Source organism: Etheostoma cragini, chromosome 1 (assembly GCF_013103735.1).
Source record: "Etheostoma cragini isolate CJK2018 chromosome 1, CSU_Ecrag_1.0, whole genome shotgun sequence".
Classification (NCBI taxonomy): Eukaryota; Metazoa; Chordata; class Actinopteri; order Perciformes; family Percidae; genus Etheostoma; species Etheostoma cragini.
This window is the reverse complement of record NC_048407.1, coordinates 3,509,217-3,522,997: the sequence shown is the minus strand read 5'-3', so window position 1 is coordinate 3,522,997 and position 13,781 is coordinate 3,509,217.

Below are 13,781 nucleotides of genomic sequence, written 5' to 3'. Positions count from 1 at the left end.
TGCAAACGTTCTGCTGTAAACAGTCACATGTTGTGGTGTAGGGCAGCCTGTCACAGTTTGCAGACAGCGTCCACACATACAGTACCTAGTGCCAAACCTTGTACTGAGTTGCTAAAACTGCCCGCCAGATAGTTATTAGATATTAGTATGCGCCTTAGATAGCCCAGTAGCTCGCTGCTTTATCGCTCATTAGCTCACTCAGTAGTGGAATATTTCGCGAGCTAACTTCAAGCGTAGACGAGGACAGATCCTTGCACTGCACTGTGGGCAGCTCTGGTTATATGCTGTACAGCTGATGAGGTCAAACTGTCTTTATAAACCGTTGCCATTAAAGTGTATGACATATTTGAAGCGTTAATCGCTTCGACTCACCTATCATCTCAATACATTTGAACCGGTTGACTCTTAAAACTCTGGTGCATTTGCAACAACACAGAGCCGATGATGTGATCTCTGACACGTGCTTTGGCCCTAAGCGCTCCAGACATTTGCCAGCTCTTTCACATGTAATGTGACTTAAGTCTGCTCGCTGACGAGAGCCAGTGTTGATAATTCAAACTCAGTGCTGGAGAAATCTACACCGCCTTCAGCCTCAGTCGGTGCTCTCGGTCTCTGCTTCTTGACAGGCTGCAGGGGAAAGATGGTTAATTTCTGACTGAATATTATGCTACATAACCACTTGGCATTTAAACTGAAAAATGGGTTTCTGCTTCACATGTCGCCACTGCTGTTTCCCTTCCAGAATTAGAGAGGAAGAAGTGGAGGGGGAGGAGGGTGTGAAAGGAGAATGATGTGTGTGTTTGTGTGTAAGAAGCAGGATTTAGAAAATGAAACAGGAGTACGGGTATTGTATTCTATCCTACGTTATTGTATTTTGTTCCGACATTCAAACATTTCCGAACAGTAATCAGTTTGTGATGTGGAGATCATGAATAATTACACAGAGATCAGAACACAAACTCACGTATACGCATTCAGTCACACACACACACACACACACACACACACACACACACTATTCCTGTGCCAAATGGATGGCGTCCAACCTAAACACCAGTTTATTCTAAACCCTAAATCTCATTAAGCTTGTGAAACAGGAAGACTGCCTGTCAGGGGAAAATGTTGACTCACTTCCTGCCACGTTAACATATAGCTTTCATGTGGCTCTGTGGCCAATTAAGGAGAACAAAGCCGAATGGTTTGGGGCAGGAGAAGGAGTTGAAAGGCCATTATAAAGTACACTGTACAGTATGACTGTGTACCAGAATTGAGTAGTATTTTCTCAAATGTAATTAGTTTAAAGGTGTAGTGTTGGCGTGCTTGTTCCTTTTGGTGCATGGGACTGAGCAGTAAAAACGTCATGATTGTATCCAACATGACGGCAGTGTGAAACCCAGTATTATATCAATTTTGGGATTAATAGATATTGAGTTTGGATTGGCCGTGGATAAAGGAGTTTGGAAGAGTGTGTCCTTCCCTGTGAGTGTGTGTATCTGTGAGGATTTGTACTCAAATTACTTCTCTTTTTTCTCACATGTGTACCTTGAAATGTGTCCGTACGTGTGCATCAATGCATGCGTGCATCGATGTGTTTCTGCTTGTATGTAAGTGTGTGTTTGTGGGTTGCTGGAGTTCTTTAGGCGTCCATGCAGTAACAAAGAGGGTAATTCCTCTGATCAGGTTGATTGGTCTCCAGTAAATAACTCACTACAAGATTAGAGGGGTAATTCCTGGGCCAGAACAGAAGCTGGAAGTGCTAATCAATGGAGCTGCCTCAGTGACGATACGACATTTCGGCTGCTTGACCACTAATGTATGGAGGAAGAGGGTTGTGTGTGCGCCACGTAAAAAAAAAACTGCATTGTGTGTCCTTTGCCTGATCAAATTTTAATTTTGCATGCGCGTGTTGCACGTCTGTGCTTGTGAACGCGTTGTTATTTGTGCGCGTACATGAATGGGAGCATCTGTGTGCGGTTGTGTGTGAGCACTTGACAGTTTGAACTCTTTTCAGACCTAATGTGTGATTAATGAGGCTGCTTTGTAGTGGTGAGCGAGCAGGGGGAGTGTGCAAGGGAGGGGGCGGGAGTGGGCTCCGGAGTCACAAGACCGGGACAATATTGACATCTCCATTATTTACTGAGTGATCGGAGCAGCCAAAGGGCTGCTGATTAGAAAACAATAAATGCTGTTATTGGTGATCGGGGCCTTAGCAGGACATTGCAAATGCATGTCCCAGGCTTTCTAATTACTGCAGCCACTGAGCACTGGACAGTGATAAACCAATGTATATACCATCCATCCATCCAATGCATATACCATCCATCTATCTATCTATCTATCTATCTATCTATCTATCTATCTATCTATCTATCTATCTATCTATCTATCTATCTATCTATCTATCTCTCTCTCTCTCTATCACACAAGTTATCATCTATAAATTCCCCCTCATTAGAAGAATAATTACTCAAAAAGAGTCTCTGCTTTCTGGACATGTTGCAAATGTATTGGTACTTGAACCTGAAAGGAACTGAAAGATTTGCGAGATTGTAGTATGACGTACACAAAAATTAAACAAAAATATCAGATTTGAGAAAAAGTAACCTTAATTTAAGAAAGTAGCTATAACACAAGGATTCTTTTGTGGTCAGTGCCAAATATGATTCATGTATTGACGTGAAATCTAGAATTCTATAGTTTTATTTCTCATAAGCCTCTCTGAATTTATTGCCTCCTTAACAACTTCCCTGAGGGGATCAGTAAAGTATTCTGATTCTGAATCTCCACCTATTGATGCAGCATCTGCTACGGAGGCTAGCAGGCCTGGTAGCTGGATAGCAGAGTCCGGGACAATGTTGTTCAGCCATGTTTCCACAAACTGAGTTCAGAAGTCTCTGAACTCAGAGTTTGTTGGCTAATGATCAGATGGTTGCAACCAGGATGGATCGGATAGGTGGCCGCCTAGCATTAGCTTTCCAACTAGCTGGAACTCCTGCTCTCATTTGGTGTTTCCAGTCCCCTTACCCTGCTGGCGGCATTGGCCGACACCGCTGGCTGAGGTGCTTGTACCTGCAGCAGGCGAAGTTCTCGTAGTGTGTCGAGTATTCTGTCTGTAATGAAGTTTCCTGCATATTCTCCAATCTGTACCTATGTATCCTAGTGGTAAGCGTGTGCGGTATTTTGAATGCACACGATTGTTGTTTGTTGCTGAAAAGAGATAGAGCTCTGTAGCTTAGCTCCAAGAAGGCTGACACTCGACTCGCTTCGGCTCGCTTTGGGTCCCACCTACTATGGGCGGGTTGAAAACATGCGGAATAAGCTGCCTTGTAGTACACTTCCTCTGGGCAGAAATGACCATTTTTGTGTTATCGGAGGTTTTTTACAGACACACAATACAGAGATCTCTCATCTCAGGGGAACATGAGGGAGAGAAGTACATTCATTTAAAAAAAACGACCGGGTTTCTACTGATACAAAGCTCAATGCTAATCGGTGAAGTATCTCTTTAAGGAGCAATAACTTCTTCCAGGCAACAAAAGACCATCTTACTCTGGATGCACATTGACTTGATGAATATTTTTCATCATAACTACTTTTTAGGTAGCAACATGCTCTAAGGATGTCAATGTCTGTCTGTTGGTCCCCCATTATCAACAACTGTTGTGTACTGTAATGGAAGACTATGAACATTTAATAATATTTTAATAATTAATAATGTATACTCTTTATTTATTCCCTAGGGGGGAATTACCACGTACATGTAATGTTGTTATTACACACTACACACAGGCCTGAAATACACTCATACACTCATGCTCAGGTCCTTTTACAGAGAGATGTCAGAGTGAGTGGGCTGCAACTGCTAAACAGGCACCCTGAGCGATTGAGGGGGTTTTGGTGCCTTGCTCAAGAGCACCTCGGCAGGTACAGGCAATTATTGTTTCCCAGCGGATAAATCCTAATGACTTGATGATATGTTGAATTTTCACGATTTGCATATTTCTCATTGAGATACATGTCTAAACAGCTATTAGATTGATAGCCATGACATGTTCTCACAATAATTACTACAGCCGCTAAAGGCACCACCTTTCAAGAAACTGAAATATAGGTCGTTGTAAGACAAAACAAAAGAAAAAACATTGTGCGTAAATACGGCTGCTTTTGTGTTGTTGGAGAACCTCTGGATGTGACAGTTGGTAAAATTCCATTTTAGTGCTCCTTTGACTGGACCTTTTGACAGGTGCAAGCATATGAACTAATATGGAAACCAGTGATCTGTGGTGGGCAATCAGAATTGTGCTTGTGGGCCAAGTTCCACAATGACCGAGATTTATAAAGCACAACCATGGATATACATGGAACACAGTTGAAAAGAATGTGTAAGCACATTTCTGTTCGTGCATACAAAATGTAGTGAATCTTTTATCCATCTCCCGGGGGAAGAGAATAGTACCACATCAGTCATTGATCTCAAGTGGCCAGGAATATAGTATATGTAAACATGTATCTTGACACCCTAAAGTAATATTAGACTATTCATGGCTTGAAATCTAGAGACACCTGGTCCTACAGCCAGATAACATGTCCCAGCATTTGAAGCTTTATTTTGCAGTGTATGCATATGGTACAAGGTCGGTATAATAACTTGTAGCACTAGACAGGTAGCTTGGGGTGCATTCAGATTGAAAGAAGACAGAAAATACTCATCTTGTTGGATTTACGTCTGCCTGGATAGGAAATCAGAAATATCAGCACTCAACTTTAGCTGCTTCCCTCACTCCCTGTCCGAATTTTATGTGTCTGTTAATATGAAGTGACAGCGCCGTCCTTGACTCTAACACCTGTCAGTGGTCTGTGAGCAGCAGGGCCCAGCACCGCACATGCTACAAACCAGGATATAAAAATACACCTTCTTGACACTGCAATGGGCCACTAATCAGCTGGCATGTGTCACTGTGTTGTGAGTCTGGATGGGACCAAGTGGACCAACACATGCTGAGTCGACAGTTATGTGTCTATGGGTGTGCTTGAGTGAGCTTTAAATTATATCTGCTTTAAAGTTCTTTTTTTTTTACGTCATTTAGTCGGTAATTGCCTTTTTGTGCTGTCTAATAAGTCTGCTTTTAGGAAGTTTAATTCCTAAGGAAATGTAATGTTTCTTCTTTATTTAAAAATTAGTTTGCTTTCAGTAACCTTTTCCTTGAAAAAAACAGAAGTCCTCAAACAATACAGTTGATCCACGATGGTTCTCCACTTCCTCCCACTGTACAAAAGAGAAGCCAAAGTATCCCGGATACAGGTGCTGCCATCTTTGAATTTTGGAGCCAGAGTCAGCGCAGAACTGATTAGGCGGTGTCAATGTCCTGCCGATACAGCCGTCCAACAAATCCCTTCACCCCATTTTTTTGAAATCAAATAACTCATTAAAAGCACATTTATCAGAAAAATTAACACTTGAACGAGCATCAGAAACTATCTTTGAGAAAATGTATTTGCGGTGTGCTGTTTTTTTAGTTTGGCAAATGTCCCATCAGCTAACTTGGAGGGGAGTGAGTTTTCGGACCTATACTGCCGCCAGCCACCAGGGGAAATGTAATTTAGGTGAACCGACCCTTGAATCCGAAATTCTCGACCTTGAGTAGCCTCATAGGTGTGACACAGCACGAGCAAGGGGCATTTTACTTATTTGCTGATAAAATTCAATGAAATGCTGCGCTACTGACTTTAGACCAGGTTTTTCTTTGTTAATGGCGCGATCACTTTCTGCTGCCGTAAAATAGCAATGCACCAATAATTCACCTGAACACAACTCCCTGTAAGACCAGCGCGCCCATGGGCGCAAAGATGGGCTCAGGTGCATTTTCTATTGAAATGACGAGGGCGCAGAAGGGAAATTAACAATTGAGTTGGTCTTAAAGTAGCAAAGACGGGTGCAAGATAGGACCCCTCATCTCAATGAATGAGATCAGCAGGTCCTAATGGAAGGAGGGAGAGAATTCCATAGATGGGGACAGAGATAGAGAAAAGCTACAACAACAGAAATGGATTGGACACTGATCTCTGTTGCAGCCTCACCAATTTAGGCTTCTAAGACTGACACCACACACCTTTAACTGTAAAAATTCACTTTGGTCAATGGAAATATTATTAGATTTAAAATCAGAGTCCGTAGCACTTCAAATGATCAGATTTCCACTTTGAAGGTTTCAACTGAAAAGTGGCACACTTATTATGCAGCAAGAGCAAGACTCAGCTGCATCACCCATCCTGTAACTCTTAAACCACACCAGTGCCTTGCAATGAATCTTGATGACACATCAGAGCTGTGAGCTTACTTTATTCTAAATATCTTCAAAGAAATGCATCTGAGGAGTGACAGAGAGATGGTAGAAGAGCAAAGTGAAAGCAGGAAGAGAGACTTATTTTAGTGAGCTTTCGGGGAAATCAGAGATCAGAAGAAGATGGGCTGTTAAGAGTTTTTTAGAGGTGACTGTAGAGGAAGAATTGATAGAAGAAGATGGAACACCTGACCATAAAGTCACACAATCATGCAGAAACATTTCTTTGTATGATTGCTTATTTATGCTTTGATGGTATTGTCCAGTTTAAAAGAACCCACAGTAAACATGTCCTGTTGTAACTGATGAGCAGAGTAAATGTAGCCTGTCAGTAAATTAGCATGTAGGATGAGCTCTTAATACACTTGGGAATCAACATCTAAAAATGCAAGCATCCAACGTATTTATCCAAAAATATTAAACCTGTCAGAGAGGATTTTGGCTTTTGGGGAAAACTCTTGTTGGGCCGGTGCGCGTCACATGACCTGTAGGTCCAACTGTGGCCACAATGCCAAAAATTAGCTCAGAGCCCAGCTAACACATCCACGCTCCCAGCGATGCTTGTTCAGGTGCCTTTGGTAATTGATACTGACGCAAAAAGTCCTCTGCAGCGTGTAGTCCTTTGGTGTCATTTTTAGACATGCAGGACTCCTGCCGTCACTTAACTAACATGCACAAGAACAGGAAAGTTATGTTTAAGAAAGGATTGTGGGAGGGGTTACAACATACAAGTTTCTGTTAGGCTGGTAGTAGATTCAGGAGCTGACACGGAGGAGGTTGGGAAACAGGAATAGAGGTTTTTTGAATACAATGGAAAAATGGAGCTCAGAAATCCTCTGGGACTGAGAGCGGGCAGACAGGTCCAAGAAACAACGATTAGGCTTGTGCAGGCAGACTGGGCTTCCAGGACTGAAGCAGGGATCTGAAGCAAGGGCAAAAAACAAACAAAGACAGTGAAGCTGAACTCAGAGATACCAGAGGAAGACAAGCAAACAAAAACCACTAGGGCGCGCCGTAGCGAGTGTTACCACTGTGGGTGAATGGACGATGGTTGGAAATCCGGGGTTTAACCCTCATGTTTTCCTTGGGTCAAATTGACCCGTTTTCTTATATACATGTTCTTTTTAATTACCCCAAATAACACGATTGATTCCACACAACGCTCTTTGGCAAGTAAAAATCTCTACTTTCAGAGATTTTATGGAATTGGGAAAAAAAAAAAAAATTCTAAAAAGTATTGAGTAAAAGTTGACATATTCCAGTCTGTGATTATCCATGAACATCCATTCCTCTAATTTTAGTCTAAATAATTCCTAATTTCTGCTTTTCTAACTCAAACGTTAGGTATAATTTCCTATAAATGAGGTTTATTGACCCTAAATTCCAACAATAACTGAAACTAAAATTAATAAGATAGTGTTAAGTAGTATTGCAAAAAAGTGCATCAAAAGTGTTGAAAACAGGGCCAAAAACATGAGAAAAAGTAAAAAACAAAAAAAAACATTGAGTAGAAAGCCTCAAAATTTTTTTGATTTTCAATTTTGACGGTAAGACAACACAAGGGTTAAGGCAGGAGAGGTGATTGCTGGATCTGGTTCAGGTGTGTGGGCAGCCACAGGTGTTCTGACGAGGAGGGAGAGAGAACCAGGAGCGACACACCCACTCAGCACAAAACAGAAAGAAGGCAAAATAAAAAAAAATAAAAAACACAAAGGAGAAGGAAATACAGACAGAAGAGGCAGCAAGCAAAACCACTTTTAACTTATAGAGGTTTAGAAAAGGTTGTAGGGTTGAATAATTGCCAAAAATGTTTTTCCAGAACATTATGTCTCAGTGAAGTTGACCTTTGACATTTCTTGGCTGTAAAATATCATCACTTTTTTATCATTGTATAAAATTATTAGCATCAGTGGGTGGATTTTTGAATTGTCGCCCAACAAGCCAATTTGAAGAGTTTTCCTCAAGGTATTTCTGGGATATTGCGATTATGAGAATGGCATGTCACAATGACGTTGACCTTTAACCCTTGACCTCCAAAATGTAATCAGATCATAATTGAGTACTGGTGAAGGTGTGTGCTAAAAGTGAAGAGATTCCCTCAAGGCGTTCCTGAGATATCACGTCTAACTTTAGCTTAATTGTATGTACAACAATTTGCACATGACAGCAACCCAAATTTACACCTGATGAATTTATAAAGAAATACACACAACTCAGCTCAGCTTGTAGCTGTATACAAGTGTGTGTGTGTGGCAGAAAGAGAGAGGATGAGTGACAGGGTTCCTGCTGCTCCAGCTCTCCATATGGGTGGGCGGGACGTTGTGACTGACGAAGCGTTGGCCTCAAATCGTCCATCTGCAACTTTGCAGGTGTTCCCAATGATTATATTATTAGCTCTATACGCTGATCTTTGATTTCTTTTTCTTTTTTTACGAGCTTTTTAGCATCCCGAGCCTTTGAGATGGGCCGGATAGGAACATAAAATATATATACATGCCTGGCAGCGCCATCTGCCTCCAAAATTTGCCACATACAACATATAGAGAGTATCTGAAAGAAAACAGCTATAATCTGTTTGGATTTGGGAGGCAGCTGTGAGGATGTGTAAATACACACAGATGCATTATGTGTGTGTGTGTGTGTGTGTGTGTGTTTTCTTTTCATGTGAACACAAAAGTGACAGCAAGATGAGGAAAATACTACAAGGTGCAGACTTACTGCTGTGTCACACCTATGAGGCCACTTGAGGTCGAGGATTTCAGATTCAAGGGTCAGTTCACCCAAATGACATTTGCCAGGTGTTCAGATACTTTTCTGACAACTATGAAACGGGACACTTAAGAAATTAAACCACAATGACTCTTCCAAAGAGAATTCCAACATTATAGGTGGTTAAAGTTTGGTATTGTGACAGAGTGTGTTTATTCTACAAGCAGTGATCATGTCTTTGGTGGTCAGGTCATGGTCATGGTCAGGGTGTACAGTAAGGTGTGTGTGTGTGTGTGTGCAGGCGGGGAGCAGGGCACAGAAATAATGGCACAAGTGTAATGACGCACATACACATACACACTCACACATTGTTGCTCACCAAATGCCCCTCTGATGACCAATATACACACACAGATTGTTGTGATGCTTTGCTGTTCTTTCTGTACAATAACACACACACATGCTCGTAGAACACACACACTCTGTCACACTACCAGTGTAATCACTTTGCATCATCACTATTGTTTCCTTGCCATCGGCCTTCAGATGTGACATCATCACAGCACACGTGAGGAAGTTGTGATGGCTGGAATGAGGCTGTCCTGTCCAAACGGCACAAGCATCAAAAGTGAATGAGTTAGCTCAAAAACTGATTTCGACTCAGATGTTATGCTAACACTGATCAAGTGCCATGACTTTGGACCGGCAAAGTGGCATGTTATTGGCTCTAAAGGGACAGGTCCTCCCCAAATCGTGTTCAAATTTACCTGTAGTGTTATTTATCAGTCCCGATTGTTTTGCTGTGAGTAGCCCTGTGTCTGATATATTGGCCGTACATGTCAACGATCTCTCCAATGCAACAAAACCAGACAGGCTTGTGGTTCTCAAAGCCCTAACCCAATAAATTTAAAAAACTCAACTGCAATGTGTCTGTCCAGAAATCAAAACCAGGTTACTCAAGATAATTCACTGACCTGATTGTAAGCAGTTTTCATGTAGCACCTATTTTCCACACCCACAGAGCCAGTAGAGGTGGTTCAGGCATCTGGTCCAGCTGGGAGGAGGCCACTGGGAAGACCCAGGACTAGGTGGAGGGATTCTATCTCCAACCTGGCCTGGGAACGCCTCAGTATACCCCAGTTGGAGTTGGTTAATGTGGCTCAGGAAAGGGAAGTTTGGGGTCCCCTGCTGGAGCTGCTGCCCCCGTGACCCGACGCCGGATAAGCGGAGGAAGATGGATGGATAGATGGATGGATGGATGGATGGATGGATGGATGGATGGATACACCCGCCAACTCCCAGCACCGAAGAAAACAGTTGCTTGTATTTTGGCCTGTTTTTACGCTCTAACTTGACTGCCAAAAAATGGCCAAATTCTGTAAAACAATCTTTTCAAACAGATGTTCCACAAACAAGAACGTGTATGTTGAATTGGAATGGAACGGAAAGCCAATAGCTGACAAAAACATTTAGTAATGCAGCAATGGAAACTGACTTTCTCAATTATAGGCCTGCCTCGTCGATGACCCTTTGTTTCTTGTATTTGCAGTATTGGTGATGGGAGCAACGTTGAACGGTGCCAAAGGCCTTGCAACTTAAGAAAACACATGCAAATGGACAAAACAAGTAAATTAAGAAAACAACTTCATTCATTTGATAACAGACGCGTAGCATTCAGCAAACGCGCTGCGTATGTTAGCCCTCCTACACAATCTGGACTGTAATCATAACATCTACATCTTACATGTTATAACTTATTCCCTGTTACATATTGTTCTTATTCTTATTCAATCAGTCAGTCTATATGATATGTTTATATTTTAAAGTCATAGTTAATATTTAATCATGATCTACTGCACTGTTCAATCTATGCAGTGTTCACTTTTGCACAAAATACACAACCAAGCTGCAAATATAGAAACGATGCATAGAGATAAGCACACAAACCCCTAAAAGCAGATGCAAAAAAAAAAAAAGCTGCATCGAGATTACACAACGGAAGTTCTCCAGGCCTCTAGAAGGAGCGCTAAGTGGGACACCTGGATCTTCAACCCAATGGGGAGAGAGCCGGGTATGGCTGCAGCCTGGAGACCTTACGTCTCATGCCTTTATAACATAGACTGTATATTAAATTAATATTATTATTATTACTATAATATACTAATAATATATATTCTATGCTACCGCCTCATGCCCTCCAGACTGGTGCCGTTGCCAAGATTTGACCTTTCAAAATAAAAGCTTGCGTCTGGTCCGCTAGGTCTTCGTACTTTGGTGTTTTTGAACTAAAAAGTATGGAAATCATGCTAATGAATACAATAACTTACAGCAAAGTTTTCTGTTTATATTGTGGGGGGGGGATTTATTCAGTTTGATAAATCGCATGGTCTCTACAAACCTATAACTCAATGACAGGGAGAGCCTAGAAACGAATGCTCCACAATATGAATACAGATTGATCTCTTATTTTGTTGGTAACCGTTGTTGTATAATCACAATATTACACTTGAGGAGGCCTACACTTCAGTGATTTGCCTTTTAGACCTCAAAATTAAAACATTTCATGTAATATGGTTTAAACAAATGTCAACGTTAAAGACTGAAGCAGTTTTAAGTGTTTTATTATCACGAGTTTACAGACACGTCTCTGCTGATTGAGCATCACCTTGGACCTGAGCCAGAGACACACCCACCAAACGAGAAAAAACAGATCTCAAACATAGACTTAATATCTGCAGTAGCACACCGTTTCACACTGTTCTGAGATTAAGTGTCCCTTCTCTCTCTCTCTCTTTGTCTCACTCTCTCTCTCCCTCTCTCCCTGTGGGGTCAAAGGTCAAGCTGTCCCCCTAGAAGTCTTGAGAACTTCCACATCCAATCCTGATGCAGCGTTTTTCTTTTGCATCTGCTTTACTTTTTGTATCGCTTCTTTTTTCGGGGTTTGTGTGCTTCTCTTTCTGCATTGTTTCTATATTTGTAACGCATTACTGAAGTTATTTTCTTGATTTGTTTGTGTTTTGTCCAGTTGCATGTGTTTTCTTATGATGCAAGGTGTTTGCTTGTATCGGCCACCGTATGGATCCCCTCTTTTAATCACCAGTAACTCAAGACAAATAAAAATATAATTCATACAGCGTTTTGACTCATAACGACAGAGAACACGGTGAAGAGAATATCTGTATTATCACAACTGCTACAGTTCATATTGAGTGCTGTATATTTGTGCCTGGTGGCTAAGCACCTCCCACGCTTAGACATCAGTTTCCTCTTAGGATAATCTAGCTGGCCTCTCCTCTCTATGGGGAAACTGTCACTACATTATGACTGGCGGTGTAATGCTTATAAAGGGAATGAAAGAAGCCCATCGGATTGGCTTTGACTGATGTCAGCCCACACCTCTGGCATTCCAATCCTCAGTCACACTAATGTGCCAGGGGTATCTAAAATACTGTATGTTGGCCATGATGACTGGAATTATTCACTCAACAAAAATGGGATATGCAGTACACAGTTAAACCAGAAGTCGACACAAAAGCACATCCCTAAATGGGCTTATTTTAATGTAGCTTCCATTATGGCATTGTGTAGCACTCAGCAACAGATAAACAGATACATTACATAGATACCATGAGAGAATATGGAACAGGTGGTCGGCATTGGTACAAATGTTGCTGTTTGATGACACACTGTAAAGATACGTTTGAAAAAAAAACATTTCAGATGATGTTATGCTGTCAGCAAATAGGGTCAGTAGCAATGGTATGGTATATGAATGCGTACTTTGTGTGACACCTCATTTATCACTTTAAAAGATGTTTCTGCACACAGAGGGCAGGTGGAGTTACAAAAACAGCCCTGACAGTGATCCATTTCACTTGTGGTAGAGACAGGGCTATGTCTGTAAAATCATCACAATCACTGTTATCACTGTCATCACTGTGCTCGTCGACATCATCACACCGTTTAGAGTCCAAAACATCCTTGCAGGACGAGTCGTTCTGCTCAGTTTTCAGATTTATTGAGCAAACGGTCTGCTCTTTATTTGTAAACTAGATGTGGTCCACTCAGTGTCATAGATATGATGGAATTTGAGGTAATGGTTTTTGGTTCTGTACTCAATGTGTAATCAATCTTTGTTGTTCTGCCCTTGACCTGAATTGACTCGAGTGTAACACATCAATAATCCTGTCTTCAGACATTTTTGACTTGTCACTGCACGACATGTACAGTTTACATTTCATTGGCTTAAAGGCATCAAAGCAGCATCTTGGACGTTTCAGTGAGGTTTTGATCCTGAGGGGACTTAATGGTTTGCCCAGTGCTGAGACGGACAGTGAGGTAGTGGCCAGCCGGTTCAGGCATCTGGTAAGGATTCCTCCTGGGCGCCTATCTAGGGAGGTGTTAGAGGCACGTCCAGCTGGGAGGAGGCCTCGGGGAAGACCCAGGACTAGGTGGGGGGGATTATATCTCCAACCTGGCATGGGCACGCCTCGGGATCCCCCAGTCACAGCTGGTTGATGTGGCTCGGAAAAAGGGAAGTTTGGGGTCTCCTGCTGGGGCTGCATGCCCCGCAACCCGATACCCGATAAGCAGACAAAGATGGATAGATGGATCAATGGATGGACATGAAATACAATCAAGGAAGTTCAGTTTCACCTGCATCAGTTTGAGATGTTATGAGATGCCATTACACTTCTCAACTTTTTTTTATAATTCTTTGAGCAACGATTA